Source organism: Meleagris gallopavo, chromosome 2 (genome assembly GCF_905368555.1).
Source record: "Meleagris gallopavo chromosome 2, MGAL_WU_HG_1.1, whole genome shotgun sequence".
Classification (NCBI taxonomy): Eukaryota; Metazoa; Chordata; class Aves; order Galliformes; family Phasianidae; genus Meleagris; species Meleagris gallopavo.
In genome coordinates this window covers 30,350,574-30,359,597 of record NC_139405.1, presented here as the reverse complement: position 1 = coordinate 30,359,597, position 9,024 = coordinate 30,350,574, and the positions used below count along the sequence as shown (strand labels likewise).

Sequence of the window (9,024 nt, the reverse complement as noted above, 5' to 3'; positions counted from 1 at the left end):
GCAACGCTTGTGGTCAACAGCAACAGCGGGACTAGTGGTGAATCTGGGGAAGGATGGAGAAGAGGGAGATGTGTAGTTTTGATGAATCCACCAAGTTCCACACTGCCCTGTGTTTTGCTGTGGTATAAATGCTCCAAAAGCCCTTCAGAACTTCCCAGGTTGAGACCATCAGAAATGGCTCCAGGAAGGCAAGTGGCACTGGCACTGGCTGCCCAGAGAAACTGCGGGTGTCCTATCCCTGGAGACACTCAGGCCAGGTTGGATGGGGCCCCGGGCAGCTGAATTGGTGGTGACAGCCCACAGCAGGGGTTGGGGCTGGGTGGGATTTAAGGTCCCTTCCAACCCAAACCATTCTATGATTCTAAGATAAAACTTCAATTCCCTTGGTCCTGGTGTCTTTGCAAGGGGTGCATCAGCCCATGAGAGCTCTGGGATTCACCCTCCTCCATGTTAATGCTGCAGTGAAGGCAGCCTCTCTGGGCTACCCCAGGATTTTATTTTGTGTTTTCCCAAAGCCTTCAGGAATGTTGCTCAAGCCCAGTGTCACATTCCCTGTGACCCTGAAGTTCCTGGGAACTTTGCTGAGACTCGGCGGTCTTTTTCATTTGGATCCCTTGTGGCCTGCCAGGACACTCAGCAAAATCAGAAATAATACAATAAAAATTAATGACAGGAAGGATCCCCTTTATTCTAAAAAGGATACTCATTCAGGGAACTCATTGCTGGAGGAGAAGATGTTCAGTACGTTTACAAAAATGACTGGACATTTATATAGACATTAAGGATAAAGAGTGATGAACTCCAAAGAGCTATAAACCCTCCTGCTCCAGGATGTTGAAGATGAGTGCTCGGCTATGGAGTAAGACTTCTACCTTCCCCTGAATCAGGAGGATGGGTGTCTGGGAGAGGAAGAGTGCTAAGTGTGAGAAGGCACCATTCACATGCACCCACTGGAGAGCAGCCACATAGGGGTGGCCCAGCCTACATTTCCCATCACCATGTCCAAGGACTTGACAGCTGCTTTAGTAGCTCTATGAGGTATTTCGGAGAGATGATTCCCACTGCTCAGTGCCACGTGTCAGCCTCAAACCGGCCCTGTGGGGCTGGAAAAGTCACACATTGTTGTGAGATATGGATTCCTTGAGCACAACTTGATTATTTCTCTTGAAGTCAGAAGAGAGCCACCAGAGAAAAAATATATGTATGCATATATTTGACTAATTTACTTTGAATACATTTGAAGAGGAAGGGAAAGAGTCAGGTATATACAGAGGGTGGCTGGAGAAATAATCACCTTTGGCCCCCACAGCTCAAAAAACTGAGCCATCTCCTTACAGAAAGCCCCCACAAGTTCATTGCGTAGGATCTTATTTTGCCCTGTGATCTTCAGCTTCCCTTTTTGTATTCAACAGCCATTGCCATGGCTGTCCCAAGCACCCCTTTTCCCTGCAACCTCCCGCTGCCAGAGGAGGTTGGAAAAGATCAGGCATGAAAGAGAAGCTATCAGAGGATGTCTGCCAGGCCTTCCACTTCCTGGCACGCACCATAGGGTGCCTTGAAGCCCATCTCCAGCCGTGCCCTGTCCTGTCCTCTTCCAGCTGGCAGCTCTAGCAATAAAACCTCCCTATCTCACTGGGCACACACAAGCATTTAATGGGAGTCTATTGAAGAGAATGTTTGGAGCTTCCTCACAGCTCATCTCCAAGCTTGCTTCTGGGTGTTTGCAGAGGTTGGCGTATCTCCGTGTTTGCAGAGAAACCTGTCAGGAGTCTGTTGCAGTGATCTTCAAGGTCATTTAATAAAACTGGAGCCCATGCTTCGAAAGACTTGATCCCTGGCTGCAAAGGATGGGAGTCCGTAATTACCAGCCCTGGGGGGCATGGATGAAGGTTAGAGGGGGAGGCTAATTGCAGACTGACTGTCTCCTTGGCCTTCAACATCTCTTGTGGAGCAGGGAAGTGGTGTGCTCAGCCAAGCACCAAGCGTGTCCTAGGGAAAGGTAATTCCTCCCCAGCCTGCCTGAACCCGTCCCTATAAACAACGAGAGCTTCATTGGGAAGCTGCAGAATTCACCAAAAAAAAAAAAAAAAAGTCCCTCTGAGCTGCTGCAGAAGCAAGCCAGGCATGCAGAAAGGCTCCTTAGGAGACAGCACACAGCCACGTGCCCCTTCCTGGAAGAGTCTGCAAGACCCTGCTGTGCCCTCAGAGGCAAGCAAGGGGTGAGGGCCTGGATCCTTCCCCCCATTTGTGCACCCCAGGGAGGTACCACCGTCACCTCCCTGGTGTGGATTTGTGCACCATTTGTGCACCCTCATGTATGGGTGGGTGCTCTGCCCCGTGCCATGTCAGGCCCTAGGCCTGCACCTTGGCCCTACCTGCTGCCCCACGCAGGCTCAGAGAGACATCCCTCTTTCCCTCCCCATACTTTTAGCTCTTTCACTTCAAACCTTTTATTAGCATGACAAGCTAAACAAGTTTCAACAAAGGGGAAAGGATTCGGAGGCCCTAGAGTCTGGATGTGAGGCTGACACCGTTACTCCAGCCTTTGCTCCCTGATAGTGTTTTCTCTTGCACTCAAATAGCTGCTCTTCCCTTCGGGCACGGGCACCATTTCTCTCTGCCTCTTCACCAGGCTAATTCTCTGTCATGAAAAGACAACAGTTCCTCAGTCTCTACTGCAGGTACACCTGTGCTGGCACTGGCATCCCTTGAGACAGAAAGGCTTTGCAGAAACCGTTGGCTGGGTGAGGCGAGGTGAGGCCACACAGCAGCCCTGAAGACTCACATAGTGGGGGCTGGAGGCACCGTGCTGGGCACAGAGTGGGCAGCAGGCCCTGCTAGGTGGGTGAGCACAGTGTAGAGCCAGTGGTTGGCCAGGGAGCAGGGGGCTGCCATAACCCAGTCACTGCACCCAGGAAGGGACACTGCGGACAAGAAGCAACAGCGGGCTGTGCTTTGTAATGGCTAGTTAGAAATGGCCAGTAGGGGTCACTGATATCTATTTATTATTTTTTGTTTTATTTTTCAACATATATATAAATATTATATATAAATATAATATATATATATATATTTATATATACTTATAGTTTATAAATATATATTTATATATAATTATAATTTATATATATATATTTTTCAACATATATGTAAGTATACAAAACATACACAGGAAGCAGATGTAATGGGGAAGTGCATTCATCAGATGTACAGGTTAGGGAAAACGGCCCTTACATACATTTGAAATACCAGTGTAAGCTGCGCATACCTCTCTGCTCAAAATTCATGATGGCACAAAACCTCTGAGCTGACCAGGAGCCAAGGTCCCATGTGGGTGCTTTGCTGCTATTGTTCTTCTGCCCTGCCTTCATCCTTTATCTGATGTGTCCAGAGGTGCTTTGAGAGAAATGTAAGAGGTTTTGAGATTCAAACCCCAAGAGCAGGATATTGTGTCTGCTTCTCTGTCAGTACAGCACCCAACACAATTACATCCCATCTGCAATGTATGCCTTTAGGCAGCCTCGTAAGACAAACACAGCAGTTTTGGTTTGGTTGTGCTAAAGCACAATTCTGTTCTTTAGCTGTTGTTGCTGATGATCAAGTGTTTGTCCATGAACAAATTCCAGGTGATTTTGGAGAGTCACACATTCACATTAAAATTTAGCCCCACTCTTATGTAGAAGAATTGATTTAATTCTATACTCAGTATTGCTAGCAGCTAGTTTACCGGTGAGCTGTGTTTCTTTGGTAGGTACATTGTTCAGGAATGCTGGGAGGGAGTTTGTCTATCCAATTCTGCATCCACAGATGTGTTTGGCTATCCCAGGCTGGTTGTACTTTGCTGTATAGAAGTGAGTGCATGCTGAGGTCCCTTTATTTCCTCCAAGCAGGAAGAAGTGGGTCTTCACACATCGAGCAGGCAGGGATCACCACAGGATGGCCCAGTCCATTGTCTTCCCAGCTTGACCTGGGTTGGCAGAGAACCTGAGGAGACCAATATTGCCATGCCTTCTGGTGAGGAGTCATTATTTATGGTGTCTACTTCTTCACTATAGGCACTTCAGAGGGATTTGTCCCTCTGCAGGGTGGCACCTTCCTCTCCAGGGGCTCCTTTTATAAAGTTACAGGGGTCTATATAAAGTGTGCCAGTTGGAAAGTATTTTGAATAGACTCCTCCCTGCTCTTCATTAAGGGTCATAAATTCAACTGGTATTTGAGAGAATCTCAAATGTATTTCTGGGACTGTTTACTGAGAGCTTTAGCATCCGCCAGAGGCCCCTTAAAATAAAGGGATTATTGGGAGTCAAGTGTTAAATTACCTGGTGCTTGTTAATTGAACTTCAGAGGCTTTAGTGAGCAACTGGCTCTCGCGGAGAACAAGACTTTGGCATGAATAGTGCTATATAAATGAATATAATACAACACAACGTCATGCTTCCGCATCGTGTCACTTCTCCTGGCTCAGAGCAGTGGTGAGTCCATCTCACAACCCATCCGGATATATGAAAAGGCAGTATAGATGTGTGTGGAGGCAGAGAGGGAAGGGGATTGGTAGTCAAGGCTTTCCGGATTTGGGCACAGGGTTTTCTTCATGCTCAGAGCAGGTGACTGGTCTCAGGCATCCTGAGTTCTGCTTTTGTCTCCCTTTAGCTGTTTGACCTTGGGATCTGATTTTGAAAAGAGTTGAGATTATTAGAAGCATAACATACTGAGGCCATCTGAAAGTTCAGTTCTCTCCATCCAGCAGGGCTTATTTCAACTAAACTTCTAAAAAGATTGGAGGTCCTCTTCATAGACCCTCTGTCTTAGGTTCTCTATGATTCTGTGATCCTACTCTAAGAAAGGAAAGGCCTCTAATCACCACTGCCATCAGTACACACCCACGGAAACATGAACAGCCCACAACTGCGAGCCCTCCAAGCAGCAAGGCCCTGTGGAAATGGGAAACCTCATCAGCTATGAAAATTTCATCAGCTGGCGCTGTAGAAGCAAGAATCTGGAAGTGGGGAGCAGATGGGCAGCCTGGATTCTTGGAGCCATTGTCCTCCTGCTTGTTATCTGACTCCAGCACAGGGAGGGTTGGGAGAATTTATGGGGGCACAAGGATTGAAGGCTTTCTTGAAATATCCCTGCTGACGGGTGGCATGGTGCAGGCAGTACTTGTTGGGTGCACAGCAGACGGTTTTTACAGTATTCCCAAGGTCGTGAAGCAGGGCTCTGCTGAGCACCTGTCCTCTATTGTGTAAGAGAGGGCACCGTGTGGGCAGGGCTTGCAGCACTGTGAGCCTTTCACTACCTGATTGCAGACTTGAAGGCTGTGTACATGTGATACATTTGGGAATATCATCCAAATACTATCAGAACTTCTCTCAGCTGTTCCCATTTCTGCTGACTTGGCTCAAATAACCACCACGTGGACATCAGCTCAGGAGATGTTTGTGAGAGAAACAGTGATGGGGGGTGTGACAGAGGGTAAGGCTGCAGGACAGGCTTAGAGGGCAGTGGGCAAAGGACATGTGTGAATTCAGAATGGAACAAGTGGGACAATTTGGTTAAAATGTAAAATGTATTAACTTGCTGAATCTTCAAGTGTACAAAAAATGAAGTGGATGGGTTTGCCAATAGAAATCAAAGTTCATGATCATAGCTGTGTCCAGATTTGACCTGTTCTTGTCTACTTTTACCATCAGCCCCTCTTCTCTAAGAGGCAGCAGAAGTCCTTGGGACTTGTAAGTAGGTTTTTCCATTCAACTTTGGGATCTCTCTGGCCTTGGTGGCAGCACTGAGAGCCACTGAGCTCTGCCTTTGTGAGGCCCCATCTGGAGTGTTATGTCCAGGCTGAAACCCCCAGCACAGCAAGGATGTGGAGCTGCTGGAGCGAGTCCAGAGGACGGTCATGAGGATGATCGGAGAGCTGGAGCACCTCTCCTGTGAAGAAAGACTGATGGAGTTGGGCTTGTTCAGCCTGAGGAAGGCTCCAGGGAGACCTCATTGTGACCTTCCAATACTTGAAGGGAGCGTACAAGCAGGAGGAGGACTGGCTTTTCATATGGCCGATGGTGATAGGACAAGGGGGAATGGCTTTAAGCTAAAAGAGGGGAGATTTAGGTTAGGTGTTAGGAAGAAATTCTTTACTCAGAAGGTGGTGAGATGCTGGCACAGCTGCCCAGAGAAGCTGTGGTGCCCCATCCCTGCAGACGCTCAAGGCCAGATTGAATGGGGCCCTGGGCAGCCCGAGCTGGTGGGCAGCAGTCCTGCCCACGGCTGGGGTTGGAACCAGATAACCTTTAAGGTCCCCCAACCTAAGCCAGCCAATGACCTTACGCCGCTCCCCCCCTCCGGCACTTGGGCTCTCCCATCGCCCCCCGCCCGCTGGTAGCGCCCCTCCCGCCGCCCCTCTCCTCCGTCGGCCCGGTTTCCGCGCGGCGCGTTGCCGCGGTGACGGAGTGGACGCGCGGCCCCGCCCCTCCCGTGCTGCCCGATGACGCACCGCGCTGCGGCGTGGGGATTCCGCCGGATTACCCGGCGTGCCCCGCGGCAACATGGCGGCCTGAAGTGAGAGCGTGGGGCCGGGCCGAGCGGGGGCAAAGTTTGGGGCGGGCTCGAGGCGAGGCCGAACCGGGGCAGAACCGGTCGCAAAGTCAAGGGAATCCCGGGTGGAAACGAGCCCGACCGGGTCAGAACCGGGACGGGGCCACGGGGACGGGGAGTGGGGGCGGCGACCGGCTGGGGACCGAGCTCTGGCCCTGCCCACGGGCCTCGCCGGTCTTCCCGGGCAGGGCGGCGGCGGCGGCGACGGTGGGGGGGAGGTCCCGGAGGCCGCCGCTTCTGCTCTGGGGGCTCTTCCTGCGGGTGGGAGATGGGTGGGTGCGGGGTGTGGAGGGGTGCTGGAGTAGGAGCTGCGAGGCAGAACCAGTGTGGGCTGGTGTTGCGTGTTTTAAGGAGTCACAGCATAACTGGCAGTCAGAGCTGGGGTGGAGGGAGCAGCACTCACCGTCTGCCAAGCCTGGGGGTCAGATGGGAAGTTATCTGCCAGCCTGAGTGACCTCTCCACTACAAGGAGTGCTCTCTACAGTGGAGTTAGAGAGCAGTCCCTGGAAACATGAGATGGCTTTAAAGAAAAGATCTAAGCAAACAATAGTGACCTGCTTCTAGAGCTTAAACACCCAGTGTGGCGTGTGGTGAAAGATTGAGTGTGGGTGGATTTTTAAATGGGCAGGATTCTGCACTGGGAGGCAGCAGGGCATGCAAGTGATGTGCAGGTCTGGCAAGGCTGCGAATGACCTAGATCTGAGTGATGCCAGGTGGAGGCTGTCCACTGGAAGGAATCATCTATTAAATACGGTTACTCTGTGCCAGAGAAGGCTTTTCAGAGATGTTCATTTGTGTTTTACAGATTCAGAGAAAGAAATGGGAAAAGTGTCAACTTAAGAGGAAGCAATGAATCTCTGTTGAAGCATCCGATAGCAGGTAAGAAAGCCAGGAATGAGCTGATGCTGAATTGAGCCATGTTCTTCTTGTCCATCTACTTGGACAAGAACCACATACCTGAAAAACTGTCCTTCCCTATGGTGTTCTTTGCATCACATTAGACTTATGTTGCCTGAATGAAGAGCTCAGGGATGCAAATGAAATGGGTGTAACCCTGAACAATTCAATAAGAGCCCCTGGGAAGGAAAGTTCAATAGAAGACGTGGGCTAGTGCCCTTTACACGCTATATAAAAAAAAAAAACAAACCAAAACAAAAAAACCCCACATCCCTACCAACATGCCTTCTGTCAGTGTTGAAATAATGATGTTCTCTGTGTAATGGCAAGAGGTCTGCTGAACCAGTCACAGTGAAATCCTTTCTGGAGATGTTGCCCTTGCAGTAATTGTGATGTGACAATTAAATAATTCTAGTGACCTTCTGTTCTGTTAGATTATTTCTTCTGCTGTATTGTTTTTTCCACCCATATTTTAACTGATCCCATGATGGATGGTGCAGGTGTGCTGCTGGCCTCTCTGTGCTCTTCTGAACTCATCATTGAGGTCTGGTTACAGGGGCAGCTATTTGATACCTAACTGCTTGGTCCTGTAAATTTTTTATCCCTTTCACTTGTCAGATCACAATTCCTTTTTTTCCTTTTTTTTTTTGTTTTGTTTTTCCTCTCATAGGATCTCTGCAGAAAATATGTGTATCCCAACAGCACTTTACGTGTGGTGTGTTTCAGCTTCTGGATGGTAAATCAAAATTGAAGCTTCCATCCTCTAGCTGTGGTATGAGAAGCTTTTGGCTTTTAATACCTTGCCAATCACCCGGTACTCTTGAAATTGTGGGATTGCATTTCAGAAGGAGCAACAGAGTTCAGAAGTGCAATTCGTGGCCATCTTCATCTTAATATGAAACAGGCCCTTGAGTCAGGAGGGGAAGTGTTGCATGCAAGGACCTGTTGTCTCTTCAGACCATCTTTTTGAACCAAAGATGACCTTGCATTCTTCTTCAGCATTCCAAGTAGTTTGTTGGCTGCTGATAAGTTACTTGCTTTGCAGCCTTCAAATCCTGAGTTCTTATCTGTCCTGTCCATGTAGCCATGTGGCACAGTATTTAGGGAAAGCAGGAAATAAGTTATACCTTCACAAGAGGAGTAGTGCTTTGCAGGTTTGCTCCTTTTCTTCCCACAGAAAGATAAATAAAGTTGAGTTGGACAGTGGGTGTTTTCTGATCAATGTGTTGGTGTGAATGGTACCAGAGATGGCTTGGAGAAAGGCTTTGTGGAAGCCAGTGTGGCATACAAATTGCTTGTTGGGAAAAAAATAAAATAAAAAATCTAAGTAATAGCGATATAAACAAGTTTCAGTAAATTGTGACTTTTTTTTTTTTTTGGCAGTTTAATGTAGATTTGATGTTTGTGAGCCTTGGAAGCTGATGATTTTTCCAAAGGCGAGCTCCCTAACCTGCTAAAAATACCTGTTTTATGAAGGTTCTGCTGCAAACCAGACTCCTGAGATTTCCATGTGTTTGTCACTTCTACAGCACAGTC

General features: G+C 48.6%; 1 protein-coding gene across 5 annotated transcripts in view; it reads left to right on the top strand.

Moving 5' to 3' along the window:
- The first annotated feature begins 6,473 nt into the window (after positions 1–6,473).
- The window catches only part of TJAP1 (tight junction associated protein 1), a 38,899-nt gene continuing 36,348 nt past the window's right edge, over positions 6,474–9,024 (top strand). For 2 of the 5 annotated variants that reach the window (XM_085219500.1, XM_085219502.1), the window contains exons 1-2: positions 6,504–6,676; positions 7,397–7,470. The gene's annotated coding sequence lies outside the window, so the exon portion shown is untranslated. Of the gene's footprint in view, positions 6,677–7,396; positions 7,471–9,024 lie in introns of all 5 variants that reach the window. The other 3 variants (XM_085219501.1, XM_085219503.1, XM_085219504.1) reach the window with 3 other exon arrangements.